This window comes from Ochotona curzoniae, unplaced genomic scaffold, assembly GCF_017591425.1.
Source record: "Ochotona curzoniae isolate NIBS_2020 unplaced genomic scaffold, NIBS_Ocur_1.0 contig_64, whole genome shotgun sequence".
Lineage (NCBI taxonomy): Eukaryota > Metazoa > Chordata > Mammalia > Lagomorpha > Ochotonidae > Ochotona > Ochotona curzoniae.
Window position 1 is genome coordinate 40,340,679 of NW_024466502.1, and position 18,916 is coordinate 40,359,594.

The 18,916-nt window shown below is 42.9% G+C and overlaps 1 long non-coding RNA gene across 2 annotated transcripts in view; it reads right to left on the reverse strand.

Annotated features, from left to right (window-relative positions):
- LOC121163670 overlaps nt 1-18,916 on the reverse strand; it is a 272,948-nt gene that overhangs the window by 50,279 nt on the left and 203,753 nt on the right. The gene's annotated exons all lie outside the window — the stretch shown is intronic.

Here is an 18,916-nt window from a genome sequence, read left to right on the forward strand (position 1 = left end):
AATGCAGCTTCTATCTTTTTCTTAAGGTTACTGGGAGAAATGCAGATTTAATTAAAAACTAGAAACAGATTCAATTAAATTAATGAACCTTGGAATGTGAAAAAGAATTTGAAAGAAGTTTGTATGCAAGGATACAACCGAATAGAAAATAGAGGCCATTTCACTCAAGAAAAACTTTATGTTTAGCTTGAGAAGTTAGATGTTTGTTTTATTCAAGTTCATAACATCTTAAAGAGTAGCTGTTGGCCTGGAGAATACCTGATTAATGTACACTTTGCCACATGAAGGATTAACAATTTCCCAACTGTTTTTCTCATGGAAGTTTTTGAGAACATGATGCCCAGCCCAGGTTGGTTTCAAACAGATTGGGACGGTACAGTATACCATAATGTAAGTACCTGCCATTTGTGGATAGGTGTTTTTTGCTGCTCCTGATAGGATATATATAGAGAGAGAAGAAATAATATATTTTACAAGGAAGGGAGTGTAAATTTTAAGCAGCAGAAAGAGATATGATGGGGTGACTCATCTATTGGTAAAAGCTACACCTATTACTGCAAAACCATCAGTAAGTCTACAGCAGGTGGATGAAAATGATTTTCATATTGTATACTTCCATTGCTGTGACCTGGCTTAGGAAAAATATCAACATTTTAGAATTGTTTACTTATTTTTATTTATTTGAGAGAAGGAGGGAGATTTTTCTATTCACTGGCTCATTCCCTAAATGTTGGCAACAACTGTTGCTGAGCCAGACTGAAACTAGTTGCTGAGAATTCAGCTGGTAATCTCACATGGCTGGGAGGGACTCAACTTGAGCATGGACTGAATCCTAGACATTTTGTCTCAAAGTTAGACAAACTGATATGGGATGCAGCTGTTGCAAGTGGCATCTTAAGCACCATACCAAATGTCTTCTCTGGAAAGGTTAATTTTAGTTGGAAGTTGGATGGGAAGTATTGTAGCCAGATCTCAAATTGACCTCCAGTATGGGATGCAGGTGTCTGAAGCAGAGGTTCAATTCGTTGTGCTACAATGATTGGCTTCGTTATTCCTTTTCTCCTTTCTATCCTTTTATATATATTTTTATCCTTTCATTTTTCCTCCTAATGCCTGCTTCTTGTTTTAAGGGTCATTTAGTCCCTCTGATGGCTTTTAGACAATAAGAATGAGGCTACATCTGAAATGGAACCAGATGTTGTCAACACTTAACCACAGCAAAGTGTAAGTGTGTTGAGGTATGACAGCAGCACGTCAAGAAATCAGTGCAAGAAATGAGTGCAACACGTTGAGTGTATGCTCATTTTAACCACGCCATTTCAGTCTCCTTAATATGCGCAAAATCTGGAGGAAGAAAAGCATGCCAAATTTGAAATCAACTGTCTTCTTCAATCAGCCTTTACAAGTGCACTAGATTCCTCACCCCTGCATCTTTCCAAAGCATTATGCACACAGGAATTCCCACTCCGTGTGCTTGCCTTGGCTCATTTCTCCTGTTTCCTTTGATCTCATGTACCTCTGTTAGGCCATTCAAGGGAAGGATCTGGAGAATAAGACCTATCTAGTTCCCCAGTGACCTTATTGGGAACCTGAACACCTCTGGCTTCGTTCTTTTCCTGGATCTCATTCTTGTGATAGTGCCATCTGCTTGTAGTTACACCTTTGAGAGCTAATACTGACTACTTGTGGTTATGCATTTAGCCAGTGCTGCCACTAGGGGTGTGCCAAGCTTGTGTTTGCTTCACTTTTGGCCTTTGTTCATCAATTCCCCAGCTTCCTTGCTATGAAATTGAAATATGTTTCCCAGTGGCTGCATTTATAAATGCTAATTAGTTATTGATTCACATTATTATGATTTAGGCTTGTGTCACATTTAAAGTAAAAAATGTGTACACAGTGAGTGTTAGATTTTTAGCTATAAAATAGAGCACGATCTTTTGATTAATAGCATTTTTATGATACTTCTACTTTACTATTTTGGTAATATAAAAATTGTATTTCATCCGCCCTCACCTCCCCTCTTTTTGGGTTGATTTCCTTTCCCGAAGCTTCCTGTTAGTGCATCTAGACCAGAGTTCTAGTTATCAGGAATGAAAATGTCTTTGACATTACACAGTGTAGACTATAGCATGAACCATATCCTTACTGGCTTGCAGGGTCTATACAGAAATTACATGGAATATTCTATGTCAAAAATTCTTGCAGAATCCCCTCTAATTGGCAAATGAATGTGCCAGAAGTGTTATTTTTCCCTCTGACTCCCACAGGTCAGAACCAGGGGGTCACAGTTGATCTCAGGGACACTAACTGCTCTAAAAATGATCCTAGGTGCTTCAATGTCCCTCATGACCATTGTAGAATCATTAGATGTCATTCTTATAAGCAAGACTCTCTTTTTTTCTGTGGATCCTTGAGCAGGCCTCATTTCCTCCATGGCTAGATCTCAAGCATCTTGGGCTGGTGGGATGAAGGCTCCAGAGATGTGCATGTCTTGGGAAGAGGGGTGGTCGACTTGGGCGTTAGTCAGACTGAAGATGGAAGCTGATCTCCGTTGTCTGGTAAGCCAGATCAGGAGGTCACTGCATCTCGCTTTCCTTGGAAGGCAGCTGAAGCATATGTAAGTCAATGGGGGGTTATTATCATGGATGTAACTAATGTGCCTGTGTTGGCTGCGTGTTTTCATGAGAATATTTTGCTATTAGACCATCATATATTCTATCTTCCTAAAAGTTCCTTCCGCTCCAATACCACACACACACCCTGCCTTACCTCAGCATTTCCTGGCTCTTCTGGTGATGACAACTGGGGTGCATTCTTTCTTTTTCTTTCTTTTTTCTTTGTTATGATTTTTACATAGTTGACTAAGGTGATATAAGGGTCAAGGGCTACAGGAAGGTGGGTGAAATCAGCATTTCCACATTCTCTTTTTCCTTCCTGTATCTGGGAGAAGGAGGGAGACAAGGGGAAAAGCAATACCCAGCCACCCTACATCACTCCAGGGTCCCCAATGTGGGGCATGCTCTGAGGGTCCTGCTCAAGAGATTTTAATAGTTCAACAGTTCTGAATTACTGCCAATCTCTCCACTGCAAGCATGATGAAATCTCTCCAGAATCCACTGGTTGTCACGATCCACCTTAGAGTCTCTGTTTGCCCAGATACTCACAGCCAACACTTGGTTGTGGTAGTTCATTAATTTGTTCTGTCCTCCATCCTCTGTTGTGGAACCAGGTATGGGCTGACTGCATGGTCAGACCATGGAACCTACAATTCTCTCCATGGTTGGGATTCTGAGTCCCGTGATTCATTTGGGGGGATCCCCATTAAAAATCCATCTAAGGTGATCCCAAACCTGATTCCTGTGTGTGCTTGCCAATACAGGGTCCAGCACAGTCAGTCACCCCAATCAGCTTATGCTGGTGGTTGCAATTGTGGTCAGTTCTATCTCCAGCCCTGTGTTTTACACAAACCAATGGGTGTTGCAGCCCAACCTGATTCTGCCCAAGAGTGTTCACTCTTACTCTTCCTTCTTAGGGTGAATGTGGTGTTTGTCAAAGGCTTGAAGCTGAAAGTAATCAATCTGAAACTTGAAATGAGATGAAGGAAACGCTACTCTTCTAAAATTCTCAAGTTCAGAAGGCAGGTCTGTTTGAGATTCCCCCAGGGAGAGTTTTGGGGCAAGTGTTCACCAAGGTACCCTGACTGCAAGCCAGGAGGCTTCAAAGTGGTCACACAGGTTGTGACAGGAGAAGGACAAAGTGTGAGAGCTCAGAAGTACACATGTGCCTGAAATCCTGAGTCAAGTCCCTACCACTCTCAGGGGTTATGATTGTATTTATGGCTGGAGTTAGCAGAAGAGCAGAGTTTGCCTAAAACACTATGAGATTCAGAATGGAGCAGCCTGAAGACACAAGAGCAGAGGAAAGCACGAGGCTATGACCATGACCTTGAGGATGGACTTTGTGGTGCTCTGAGGCAGCTATCCTTGAACTGTCCCTGGGCAGGGAAGCCTGTGTGTATTAGGGTCTAAAGGAAAACAGAACCAATAGGATATGTATAGATAGGCAGGCTGCAATTCATGGTCAGATACGATCTCTCGTGGAGGCTAAGAGGTTCTCCCACACGCTGGTCCCAGGAAAACTGTGAAGTAGTTCTAGCATCTGGTGAGTCACGGGTGTAAACCCAGGTCAGTGGGTGATAGTCTGAGTAGCAGTGTGCTGCTGGGCCAGGGCAAGAGGACGGTGATCCCATTCATTTTAATGATGGACATCCCAGTTCACATTAGTGGTGCTGAATTGTCTTTATTTCATGCACCGATTCAAATGCTAACCTCTTCCAAAAATACCCTCCTAGACATACCTCAAAATAACATTTTACCAGCTATCTGGGCATACTGCAGTGCACTTAAATTGATATGTAGAATTCACCACTGTGACACACTGACATATGGGTCAGATATAAAGTAGCCTGTTCAAATGTAAAAAGAAAACATTCTCAGCCTGAATGGACAAAAGAAGAAAAGTTCATGTGCAAGTTTATGGGAAGTGAATAATAAACTTAGTGAAACCATCTCAGTGAGGAATTAAGTCTTGAAATAGGGATCAAAACTGAGATGAATCAACACACAATACCAAGATTCAGAAAGGCTTCATACACAATGCAGGCAGAATATGTGGGAAGTATCCTCACCTGTCTAGTCAGGAGGTAAACTCAGATTCACCAAGTGTGGTAAAAGTGAAACTTGATCACTGTTCTTGTGAGATTAGGTGTCTGAGTAGCAGACATGGCTGGGGCAGTTACAGCAAACAACTGATATTCCGGCATGCACGTCCCTCCCCTGGTTCCTCATTGGCTGTGGGATGTTCACTCCTTCTGAATACCATTTAAGTTGTAAAGGCATTTTCCTTCTCTGTGCTTTAATTCCTCTTGTGAGTTGGCTATTCCATAACATTCTGTTTGCCTGGCGAGTTTTATTACACCTCTGTTGAAAATGGACCACCAAACATTTTCTCATAAATGCCCAGTGGCTACCGGGTAAAGGTGCAGGCACACCTTCTCAGCAGAGACAGGTACAGGATCCTCCATTCTCCTCTTCTACAAAATTGCTAACACAGGTGGCCCATAGTCCAAAAAGCAATTCCATTGAGCTCAGGCCAAGTCAACAGCACAGTGATGAGAGTTTGGACCATGAGCCAAGACAAAGGTGCAACGTGAAGGTATGACACCATATCAGTTTAGGCTAAAAGGCCATTATCATGGTTTATCGTGTGGACAGTGATTCAAAACTGGAAGAAAGCTGACAGGATCTTCAGAAATGGTTGAGATCTCGAGTGACTAAGGGTTCAGGTGGTTCCTCCTAGCAAGACATCAGAGTACTGTGGATGTGGGTTCCCCTGGTGGAAAGGACTGTAGAGGGGGGATTCAGGGAACATTAAGTCATCCTGTCTGAGCAATCACACAAAGCTATTCCCTTTGGATTCATTTGCTAGCACTGTATGAACTCAGTGGCTGCCAGCACCAGAAATGTATCCTCTCACACTGCTGTAACCTGGAGTCTAGAGTCAATTCCTTGGGTGGGCCCTGCCTCTGTTGGACACCCAGGGAGAGCTGCTGCTTTGCTTCTTCCAGTGTCTGGCAGCTGTGGAAGTTCCTCTGCTTCTGTTTCCAACTGGCCATTTCCACTTCTCCCTGTGCCTTTTCTGCTTTTGTTTCTTATAAAAACATTTGCCATTGGATGTAGGGGCCACCCTCACAATCCAGATGGTTCCCTCCTAAGATCCTTAACTTAATCACCTCTGCCATCAGGCATTTCCTAAATAAAATAACATCCACAGGTTCTAGGATTTGGGACATGGATATATCCTTTTGGTGTTACCACTCTTCTTCCCACATCCTCCAAGGGGTGGTGTCTATATCTGATGGAGCCAGCTCTCCCATCCCCATCCGGTATCTTCTTTTTGGAACCATGGCTCCTAGGGGAAGACTGGGAAACCTACTAGAGACTGTGGTGGGAAAACAAGGCATAAAGTATGGGATGATACAAATTTCTATATCTGTGACTTCTAGCCCTGGGAGTACCTAGAGCCAAATCCCAGAGAGGGCAGAAGGCCTTGGCTATGAGAGGGAGATGAGATTATGGATATTTTATTCTTTTCAAAATTTCCCTGAGTGTTGTTGCACTGCCATTGAATGCAATAGTGGAGGGCTTTATTAAGCTGATCTCTGCAATAGAGGAAATGAATGGCGCTAAATGAATCTGGTCTCCATGCTGGGAGCCTGTTTGCTTTTGAAACAGAATGCCCTGAGGGTATGGGGACAGTGAATGCTCCGAAGAGAGGAACTGGCTTTCTAAAGGCAGAAGGGACTTTCCCCAGTCTGGTGCCTTTCACTGTTTTCAGCCTTGATCTCGGATTGTACTCAGTGGTGGGCATGAAAAATCTTGCAGAAATCAGGGTTAGCCTCCAGCATCCCAGCATCCCCTTCTAGCTCTTACCTTTTCACCGTTCTGATTCAAGATGACAAGAGAAGAATGCAGAGTGGTTTGAAAGGTTATAGCCAAGAGGCTCAGAGCTGATTTTCTAAAGAGGACTTGGCAATTTCTACACCTTATTTCCCATCATTGACAGGGAGTAAATACAGCAACAGATATATTAATTGAAATGTCCCTTAGCATGTTAGCTGCTTGAGTGACAAAGGTGTGGCATGAATGTTTAATAAGAGGTGTGTGTGGCAGAATGCTAGGAGGAACACAAAGCCAGCTGTACATTCTTTGTGTACAGCTAAAGGTCTGTGAGAAAGCCTCCTTTAAAAGTGAAACTTTGGTATTTCAAACCTAGAGATTCCTTTGTTAGTCTAAGATATTGATCAATAGAAGTTCAATTTTGCAAGCTGCAACGTACATTGAGCACTCACCCGCTGGCCTGAGAAGAGGGTCAAGTTTCTGGTCCAACAGCAGTGCAAGAATTTGGATTTTCCATCAGTGGAATCTGACTAAATGAAGTATGCTAGGGATCCCTAAAGAGACACAATCAATAAGAGATACAGATAAACAGATGATTAGAGGGTGCAATTTATCAGGAGAATTGACTCAGAATTACGAGTGATGAGTAATCCCACAACAGGCTATGACAGGGCGGAGATTCCAGAATCCAGCGGGGTGATGCAGTCCAAGTCTGAAGACCTGAGCTTCTGAGTGATACTGATGGCAGTAGCAGGGCCTGAAGCTGCAGTTATGATACCCAAAACAGGAGAAAAAGTATACCTCAGCTTCTGGAAGGAGAGAGAACAATCAACTTTTCTTTTGTTTTTGTTCTAGTCAAGACCCCCAACCAATTAGATGCTACTTGAGGGTAGTGCTGCCCCCTTAACCCACCTGGATACATACTTTTAGACACAGAGCATTTTTCCAGTTCTCCAGGAAGTCCACAATCCAGTCAAGTTGATACCTAAAATTAACCATCAGAGAGGAAAATAGGAAATGTGCTTTAGAAAGGCTTGCTTATTTGTGCTTTAAATTAACTCTTTTAGAATTCACTACATGACATTAATATTAATGTCTACAGCCTTTACATGAAAATAAAGGAATTCAATGATGCGATCTTGCTTTCACAGCAGACTTATGGATATTTTTGTGGTCACTTGGTGCCCCTAGAAGGCAGGAGTGATTGAATGTCATGGGTTGATCACGATGCAGGGCCTGAACCACATATGGTACCATGTGGGAGTGAATTAGCGCTACTAGGTGCTCAGCTCTTGACTTCGCCTTGACAAAGAACTTCTCAGAAGCAAGCAGAAGAACAGTGAGAAACAAGCTCCAAATGCTTATTGAGAAAGGAAAAACACATACTGCACAGTGAAAATGCACGCCCCCTCAGACAGGAATGTCCCTGTCATTGAACTGTATTTAATGCTGTATGGTTGCTTAGTGAAACAGGAGGTACATTTATTAAAGGGGTGGAGTCAGAGATTTTCAGGAAGCGGATGGCAATTTCACAGAATCTGGCTGCCTCTCCCTTCTTCTTAGGTAGTCTGATGTTTTCCATTGTGCTGATGGCGGGTAGGTGTGTTATTCAGGACGCTAAAGTGTTATAATGAGCGCCTAAGGAACTGGAGGTCAATCTAGGTCAAGCTTGACCCCTTCAACAAGTAAGAACCTGTCGAGGCAGGGCATCTCTCATCTTCAGAGATAGAAGCAAGCTCATATCAGGTAGGCCTTGGGCTCATGGCTCTAACCTCTAGATGGCTCACTTGCTCCCTGTGGCCTTTCTTTCTCGTAGGAGCCGACCAACAACACATGCTTAGGAGATAGCATGGTTTAAGGCAAGGGTGGTTGAGCAATTGTCAGATCAAAATTTGATATATGACTAAAATATGCCTCCCTAAAATATGAGGGTTTGCTGAGTTGCAGGTAATTAAATTAAAAAAAAAACTGAGGAAAAAGCTCTCTTGGTCTTCTATCTGTCTACAATATTTTCAAGGGCCAAGATATCTTGTCCCTGATGCACACCCCAAGGACAGGCTTAACTACTGAAATCAATATCAGATCCTCAATGGTCTAAAAAGCAGGTATTAAAAGAGTCCACATGAACAAACTTCACCAACGGGTCTTTATCTTCTACCTATTGGCCAGTCATTTTCCCAGTTGCACCTGTAGATATACAAATTCTTTCGTTTTGTACTTATTGTATCTAAAATATCTGCGTTTCACTGACAATTCAAAGTTACCTCCTTGAGAGTGGAATACAAGAAACATATACAGTTAATAACTTTCTCTTTAACTTTTCTCTTGTTAATCTGTCTCTTGCAACAAGTTGTTTTTTTCTTTTTTCCCCAAATGGGTTATTATTTTTTTCCTGGCATTTCCCCTTAGAAGGCTGGCCCCTATGGGGGACTCCAGGGACCCAAACTGAACTTGTTTCCAGCATATACAGAATTAAATATATTATCTCCATCTTCTCCTATCCATGTGTGCCCAGGTACCTGCCTCCTTAACCCACACACTGACTCCATAACAAGCATAACAAGAAGACTAAAGTCATCAGTCTCTCCCTGAAAATTTCTCTTCTTGACCCTGAGAAAGGATTTACAGAGTATTTTCATCAAGTTACAGAAATTAATGTATCTGTTTTTCCCAAGATCAATAATAAATATGTGGGGCAGACACTATGGTGCAACGGGTTATTTCAGAGTTTCTAGGGTGAAGTCCCACATGTGCTTCTAATACAGCTTCCTGATAATACTCATAGTAGGAAACATAAGATGGCTCAAATCTCTGGGGTCATGCCATGCAATTAGAGACCCACACAGAGTTACTGGTCTGTGGATTGGCCTGACCCTGGCCTAGCTGTTCCTTACAGTTGTGGAATGAATTAACAGATGAAAGCCCCCTCTTTTTCCTTATCTCTCTCTGGCAATATGATACAGAAACACATAAATATAGAACAATTTTTTTTTCAGAAAGAAGGATCTGATTTAATTTTCTCTTTTCAGAGATCAGTGTCTGACTTTCTCTTTGTTAAAAATTATGAGTTGGGCAGTGTACTGTACTATATCCCAACTCCTTTTTATCCCCAATTCTAATTTTGGAATCAGACACACATTTGCAATTGGAAAATGTGTATTTCCCTTTACTTTTCATATTTGAGTGATCAAAAGCTAGTTGCTCACCTTGTGTCAGACCAGCATGTTGAGACAGAGGTGGGCCCAAAACTTTCAGGAATTTCTTGCAGGATCATGGCTGGAGCAGGAGTCCTGAGCTAAGGGTGGAATTCATGACCACCAGGAAAATTGGCCACGTTCCACAGCACAGAAGCCTCCACCTAAGGGGCACCCAGACCCTAGAAATCCATTTGACAATCTGCCCCACTTAACTTTTGCCCATTTGAGAACTGGGAAGAGCAGATTTGGGATTAAAGATTCTGCCTTTCTTTGAATGGCCACTTGGAGAAACTTCTTGGTCCTTTGCATCAGCTCCCATTGCTGGTGTTCAGACTGCCCAGTGCTGAGCAGACCAAGTCTGACACAATTTATTTTCTTCAAGATTAGCCTGAAAGGACCTGGCATGATAACGTAGTGGCTAAAATCCTCACCTTGAATGCACCGGGTTCCCATATGGGCACCAGATCTAATCCCGGCAGCCCTGCTTCCCATTCAGCTCCCTGCTCGTGGCCTGGGAAAGCAGTTGAGGACAGTCCAAAGCCTTGGGACCCTGCACCTGCATGGGAGACCTGGAAGAAGTTCCTGGCTGCTGGCTTTGGATTGCCTCAATTTCGGCCATTATGGCCGCTCAGGGAGTGAACCATTGGACAAAGATCTTTCTCTGTCTCTCCTCCCCTCTGTATATCTGCCTTTCCAATAAAAATAAATAAATATTAAAAAAAAAGATTAGCCTGAAAGTCCTAAGATGCTCCCACATACTAAGCATTGTGCTAGGGCTTCTCCTATACTGCGTTTCTTGGAACCCTCTCTGATATGCTATGCAGTAATTGTCATGTACAATTATAAAGACTTGTACATGGTAAGTAATGTCAGGAAGACGTGTGTGTGTGTGTGTGTGTTTATGACTATAGGACCATAACACTCTCTTCTGTACTCCTGGGGTTGAAGACAGTGTGACTATTGTAGTTGCTTCTCCTGCTTCTGACCTGGCAGGATTCTCATTTCCTTTAAATCCTTACATTATTTGACATTACTACTGCCCCATGAATCCAGCAGTCATATTTTCCTTCTGTGAATTCCAATGCATGTGGGACTTTTATATGTACAATCTAGGTCTTCGGGCTTTATTTCAGGCTATGACGGTGTTGGTCTTGTCTTCTTTCATCTTCTCCCTAGTGTGAAGCTTACTTTCAAAAAGAGCATGTGTGAGCCAGGTGCAATGACTTGGTTGGCTAATCCTCTGTGCAAGTGCCAGGATCCCATATGGACTCTGGTTCATGTCCTGGATGTTCCATTTCCCTTCCAGCTCTCTGCCTGTGGCCTGAAATAGTAGCAGGGGCTTGGCCAAAGCCTTGGGACCCTGCACACTCATAGGAGACCCATAACAATCTCTTGGCTGCTGGTTTTGGATTGGCTCAGCTCTGGCTGTTGTTGCCACTTGGAGAGTGAACCAACAGATGGAAGATTTTTTTTCTCTCTGTCTTTTTCTCTCCAAACATCTGCCTTTCCAATTAATATAAATAAATCTTTTAAAAATTTGCGAAGCACCCGAGAACAGGAATAATCTGTTGTCTGTGCTTTCCTTGAGTTCCCCAAAGTGTTGAGGATCAATGCACCTGTGCTGCCCATCACAGATGATCACAGCCACTTCTGGTGTGTGGCATGTAAGGATCCCTTGAATTCTCATCCCAGTTTCTTGCTAAAGCTGCCTAGAGTTGATTTGGTATGTGATGGGTGTGAGGATAGAGCCAAAAGGGTTCATTTTACATGAGGAGATTTTTTCAGGTACAGTGTCTTTACAAAATTAGTATTTCAAAAATGTTTGTAGAAAATGAAACTAAGAGATCCATTAAAATTAAAACATGCTGGAAACCCATGCATATACAAGGTCTTCAAAAAGTTTGTTTAAAAGAAGTATGCTTGGTATATGCTTGCAATGAAGGAACCTCAACTGAACTTATACTGTGGCAATGTTGCAAGGTGGAGGAATCCACCATGAGGGGAGAGTTGAGGGAGGGGTAGGAGAAATCCCAGTGCCTAAAAAACTGTGTCACATACTGCAAAGTAATAAAAAATAAATAAATAAATAAAATGAAATTAAAAAAAATAAATGAAGTATATTGAAAAATGCTGTGGTGGGACTTCAAAATTCTCCAGCATCAAAGTGAATTTATCTTCTAATTTCATTTTGCCCAGAACTGTTGAGGTCCTCTTGTATAATCCCACAGAGAAGTGAAGTGGATTGGGAAGAGGTGCAACTCTAACGCTGGGAAATGAGATTCAGTCCTGCCCCTTCAATAACCATCTCATCATTTTAAATAATATACTTGACCTTTCTGTAACTCCACTACTTTATTCATAGATTTGAAAGGAAAATAGCTGCATCATCTACTTTGCAGAGTTGTTTGGAGTTCAAATCAAACAATCGACACACAAACAAGTCACAAAGAGCAAAATGTAAAAGGAATTGAATAGCAATCTTATTCTTGTAGTTGATCAAACCAGGTATGCAATTTAATCTGCTCAACATCTAGCGGCGCTCCAGAGCTGTTGGCCCATCTGACTTGTCCATACTCCCCTGAATCAGCACACATTTGCAAGGACTGGGTGCAATCATACACAGGAGGGCCCATCGATGCCCTCTTCTCCACAGTGACCCACACAGTCACATTGATTCAAGCGATTTTTTGCCTCTTGAGCTCTGGGTTCATGTCCTGGAGAATGAGGGTCTCTCTTTCAACCTTTCTCTTTGAGAAAGCCAAGAAGAAAGGGGTAAGGCAGAGAGGAAGGACACTTGAATCACACTTGAAAATGGATCGCTCTCACCTTCCTACGGGCTGAAGTACTCTCCATCAGCAGTGAATCCGTTCCAGCCAAATGCATCTTCTCTCTTTCCACTGAGCACACCTTTGCTTTCTTCTCTGCCTTGGGTGGTGAACAGTTGGTGGTGTTTCTCAGGGTGAAAACGAAGAAAGTCCAGAAAGATAGTGGCCTATAAAATTGTTTTCTTTCTCATGTCACCACCACATATTGTTCTTTTCAGTGCCAAGGACAAAGTAACAAACAATCCTTACAACCTGGATTAATATTTAGTAAGAATCCAAGAAATTACAAACTAAACTTAAATAGCTTTTTTTTTCAAAAATAAAAACTCATAGCAGATCTCCCACAAATATGTGCTTTGGGAAGAAAAAAATCAGTAAAATGAAAGTTTGACCTATGAGTGGCACTTGACAGCAGCCAGTGGCTGGAGAAAATAGATTTTGTAATGTATATAGGTGTCTATGTAACAAAAGTACTTCAAAAAGTTTGTGGGAAATGGGATTAAAAGTTCATAATGGTGCAAAAATATTGAAATGCATGTATGTGAGGAATTTTGAATTGATGAGATATGTATATTAAACAATAAATTAAAAACTTGTCCTCTATGCAAACTAATGGGTGTTGCAGCCTGACTCAATCTTACCCACCACCCACTTAGCCATATAAACCAGTGGAAGTTATAGCTTAGTTGGGGTGACTTGTAATAACCCCTACCAGCCAAACCCCCTGCCCTGGTTCCTATGCTTGCCAATATGTACAGCAGTCTGGTCCAATCTCTCTCACATCCCATTCAGCTCTTGAACATGTCAATGGGCATTGAAGCCTATTTCAACCCAACCAGCCCCACTATCCAGCCCACACAAATGCTGGCAGGTGCGACTCTCTGTCTAGTCATGCCAGCCCCAGTCCTGGTTCTCAGGCTTACCAGTTGGAGTGGCAACCTTAAAGGGAAGTGCTTGCTATTTCTTTACTGGGCCCACTCCCACTTCCAGAGCTTGCATTCTTCAGGCGGTTTTGTAGTTTAACTTGACAGAATCTGCCCCCATGCCAGCCTCTGCCAGCTGATGCCCAACCAATCCACACTCACTCTGCTCATGCATACACAATTAGGAACAGTCAAACCAGTCTGGCTTTACCCTGATCCAGTTCACATGAGGCCATGGTGTGGTAGCCCTGCCCAGCTTTGTCTGCCTCCAATCCCAGCTCTCACACTCACCAATGGGGGTAGTGATCCAGCAGGGGAGCCCCATAAAGCCCCCTTATTGTGTTCGTTCCCTATCCCCTGATCTTGCATGTGTTGGTTGAGCACTATGGCCCATTCTGGCATGGTTGGCATCACTTTAGCATTTGCCAGTGGGTGTTATACCCTGGCTTGGCCAGGTGCCGCCCCCAGTTCCAGCTTACACTGGTGAGGGCTATAGCCTAGCCCAACCCAGCCCAGGCATCTTCCAGTCTCGGCCCAAATATAAGCTGGCTGGTATTATGGCTCAACTGGCCTGACCTACACCTGCACCCTTCTTAAAGTTCCTGTTTTGAAGATGCCAAACTCCAATGTCCCTTTTGTGTCCTAGGTATTGAAATGTATTAATGTTTATGCAAGTTTATGTAGCACTCAGCTATCAGTCTTTCTCACAAGCAGAATATTTCCACAATACTGATAGATGTCAACCAGATAGCTTCAGTGTCTGCCCCAGCAATTCACCAACTTTCTGGAAACCAAAATGTGAATCAGAATTGCTTTATTCACTGCATTTCCCGTTTGTATTTTTATGTAAGAGGTCCAGAGAATGGATTGGAAGTCCAATACCCTTCACAAAAGGAATTGCAGAAGGCATTCTTTAGTCTACTAATTTTTAGTGACTGATTGCTAAATAGGACACACACATAAACACACACATCTCTCAAAGATACACATAGATGCTGAGGCTCATATAGACTAGAGTTCTTATGAAGAGTGGTGACACGAATGTTCAGATAATTTGTCATACTACCACCATTGGGTAAGAGAGGTTCTTGCTTTCAGAGTGAGTGATGTAAGTCCTGTTCCATAGAGCAGAATTAGCTCCATCTTCTGGAGTCCCTGTTCTTTTAAATAATGTCATTTTTGGTCTACTGGAAATCACAAACTGGCCTATTACTGGTCCACTTCCACAAAGCAGCTTCTCATCCAAGTCAAATGCAAGCAGGGGTAGCTAAATGATTAATTTACAGAGAAACATACTGATAAAGACTTTTATCACAATGTCACTTTTGTGTTCAGAACACAGATTTCTCTGCAACCAAACCTCAGTAAGCACTAATCGCTCACAGCTGTGTGATCCTCATCAAAAACTGCCCCCCTCCCCGCCCAAGGTTTCTTTGGTTTATAAATAGTGCCTTGGGGGCTGTTTCTAGCACTACCATGTTTTCCTAAGATCAGAAATTCCCCTTAAATTTTCTGCTTTAGCCAGTGCTCTGAAGATCTGGGATTAATAGCTTTTCATTCCCTTAACATGAACCCTTTGTTGGTCTGATGGTTTTCCAAGGTTTATTTTTCCAAATTTGCTTTCTTCAAACATGAGCTGGATAAACACTTTGGGTCCCTGGGTGACTTAAACAGCTGCTTTGGATCAACTGCACAGTCATTCCCAACAAGTGCAGAATGTGTCATCAGGAGTGAGAGACGTGTGTCTGGAGGAGCAGTTGGTTTTGTGTCACTGAGTTGATGAGACCACGACCTAGTCTGCTTCTACTGAGCTCCTCCCCCTGTGTACATCCCAATCCACATTCATGGCACTCAATGGCAGGATGATTTCTAGAACATGGCAACAGTCCTGTCAGTCACTTGCCCCAAGGTCTCCTATTATCTCTCCTTGTCAGCAGATTGTTTGCAGAACAACTGCTGGCATCACCCTCTTTGTGCAAGTTTTCTTCTTGAAATCTCTGACCCTTGGCAGAGCACTGCAAACTGCACCAAGGATGCTAATCTACCCCCTTCTGCTTTGGACTTCACACCTCAGTAGTTGCACACACTGGCCTAGGCAGCCTTTCCCCTCCTTTGGCCCCTTTTTATGGAGCATACTTACGCATCGCCTTCCCCATGTAGCTTTCTTTACTCAAGGCCATTAGACACTCAATCCCTCTTCCGGTCCATAGAGGCCCAGAACTGTGTGTTGTTCAGCCTTCCAGGTTATGATGTGATTTATTTATCTGCTTGTAATAATACTAGTGTTGGAATTGGATCTCTATCTCTGTATACATGGTACTTGGCACAGTGATCAGTGAGCGTAACTGTCCAAGGAATATTTAAAGGTAGAAAGGAGGAGGGGACGAAGTAAGGAAGAAAGGGATAGGAAAGAAGGGGGCAAAGGGAGGGAGGGAAAAAGGGAGGGCAGAAGGAAGATGATTACTTTGGTGGGGGTGACGTTGGTCTTTGAAGGAGCACATATTCCAGTCTCTGCTCAAGCTGTATTGTCCTAACTGGTTTCAAGTGTAAACCATAAATGAGAAGAAGAAATTGCCAAGGGCATTAACACCAAAACTGTTAGGCATGAGCCCTAAGTGGAGTATCTTGTGGATGCTAGGCCCCGTGTGGCCACTCTGGCCTCAGGCCTGTGCCCTGGTCTGCAAAGGGCGGTTTTGGGTACTCAGCGGGAAGGGAAGCACTGTGTTGGCTCAGTATTGCTGTCTTCTACAAGTAGCATCAAGTGCGTGTTCCAACGTGTAGAGCTCCATTGTTCTCCTTGTCTCAGATCCACCTGCTCTTCCCTCTTCCCTTTAGGGAACCCATGTGGTCTCTCCTGTCGGTCTGCTGATCACTCCCATGGGAGAAGTTTGATGGTCATGTTCTATGGGCTATGCTAAAAAAAGGCTATGCTAAGTGAAAATAAGCCCAAAGAAATGCTGCATTCTGCATTACAGTCACACATTGGCTTTGGGGAACTGTTTGCATCTACCTCTTCTTACTGAGACTTATAGTAACAAAGTCACCTAGTTCACATACCAGTATGAGATACTTGTCTTATTAAACACAGGCGCTCTAAAACTAACACCTCTGGCCAGCTTTCCCCTCTCTGTTGCTGTACAGCTATGGCTAACTTCAGCTCTAGCAAATTTCTTATTTGTACAGTATTACGTTTTGGGATTTGACTCATTCCCAGATCTTGATTCTTGAAAATGAATGACTGGGGTGGGTGTTTGGTGCAGTTGTTAGGATGCTGTTTGGAGGCACTGGTTTTGTGGTACAGTGGATTAAATCACTGCCTGTAATTCCAGCATCACATATAAGCATCACTTGAAGTCTGGCTGTTCCTTTTCTGATCCAGCTCTCTGCTATTGAGCCTGGGAAGGTAGTCAAAAAGGACCCTAATGCTTGGACCCCTGTCGTCAGTGTTAGAAACCTGGCTTAGCCCAGCCCTGGACATTGAGAACATTTGGGGAGGGAAGCAGCCGATGAAAGATCTCTCTGTCTCTGTGTTGCCTCTCAACAACCTTTCAAATAAACAAATAAGTAAACAAATCTTGTGAAAATATGTGCGGTTTTTTGTATGCTCATGCTCCAATTGCAGTGTTGGGGCTCAAGTGTTGAATTTGTTTCTGATTGCAGCTTCTTGCTAATGGGTACTGGTCTAATTAATAACATCCCAGCTACCCACACTGGTGACCCATATTGAGTTCCTGGATCTTGGCTCTAGACCCAGCCTTGATTGTTGCAGACATTTAGAAAATGAAAATGTTGGCTATGGGACACGTTAAAATAAACTCTTGATTAAGTAATGCAATTTTGTTGATTAATATAATTATTTGGATGACTCAAATGCTTTTTAAAAATTATTCAATGAAGGTCTGTTGCTAATCATCTGCATGTGGTGCCAGCATCCCATATGAGCACTTGTTCAAGTCCTGACTGCTCTACTTCCCATCTAGCTTCCTGTGTGGGTAGCAGAGGAGAATGGCTCAAGTCCTTAAACCCTCACACCCATGTAGGAGACCTGGAAGAGGTTCTTGCCTCCTTTGTCTCAGTTCTGGATGTTGTACCATTTAGAGAGTGAACCAGCAGATGGAAGATTTCTCTCTCCATCTCTCCTTCTTTCTCTGTAGCTATTTCAAGCTAAAAAAAGAAACATTAAAAAAAATTATGCAGTGGAATGTATTACATTCCTTTAAAAAGTTTGTATTCTTTGGCGGAGAAGTCATATTTAGAAAAGTCAGAAATGGAAGAGGATATCTGTGTAAGAAGTTATTTATTGGAGTGTTATTGGTAGTTGCAAATTACACACACAAAAATGACCTGGATAGCCAAAGAATGGTTTTATAAATGATATTATCAGAAAAACAATTCAGTACCCTTAAATTCATGGGAAATTGGTTCCAGGAGCTCTGTGGATATTGCATCTGTAGATGTTCAACTTTCTTTTTTTTATGTGTAATGTACATTCACCTTCTTACAAGTTTCGTATTACTTCTAGGTAACTAATAAAAAGCCGCTGGCTTGTAAAGAGTTATTGGATTGATTTCTTTTTTTTTTTTTAATATCTGAAACTTTATTTTTTTTAAAGATTTATTTTTTTTTATTTTTATTGGAAAGGCGGATATGCAGAGAGGAGAGACAGAGAGGAAGATCTTCCGTCCGATGATTCACTCCCCAAGTGAGCGCAACAGCCGATGCTATGCAGATCCGAAGCCAGGAGCCCCTTCCGGGTCTCCCACGCGGGTGCAGGGTCCCAAAGCCTTGGGCTGTCCTTGACTGCTTTCCCAGGCCACAGGCAGGGAGCTGGAAGGGAAGAGGGGCCGCCGGGATTAGAACCGGCGCCCATATGGGATCCTGGGGCGTGCAAGGCGAGGATCTTAACCACTGCGCCACCGCGCTGGGCCCTGGATTGATTTCTTGAGGAGTATCTGTTCGTGTTCAAAACAGAAGTAATGTTTGTCCTGAATGTTTTTGTCTAGCATCAGTTGTATGGGGGGGGCAGGTCCTCTGTGCAATCTAAGGGTTAAGAGTGGACTCTGGACCCAACAGGCGTGTTGAAAGCCAGGATATCCAGATACTTATTTTGTGATATCTAATCTAATGTGTTAAAAAGTTATTCGTTAAAAAAGCAAAAAGCAAAACAAAACAAAACTAAAAAGCTGCCCCCAAACTCAGTGACTTCAAACATTAGTTGTCATAGTTCATGTCTGTGCAGGTTGACTGGGCTGGGCAGGACAACTCCGCTGCTCAGTGCAGGTGCTGTGCATCTGCGGCAGGGGTCTCCTCATGCATCTCTCTGCCTCCTTTCTTGGTTGAAGGTTAGAAGGTACACTTGGTACTAGAGGAGCCACAGGAGTGGAGTGACGGCACATAAGAGAAAGTCATAGCTGAATTTCCCTTCTGATCCTGTTGGCAACTCACACAGACTAATTCCCATATCAAGAAGTTGGACAGCAAAACAAAAATCAAATAACAAAACAAGAAGCTCA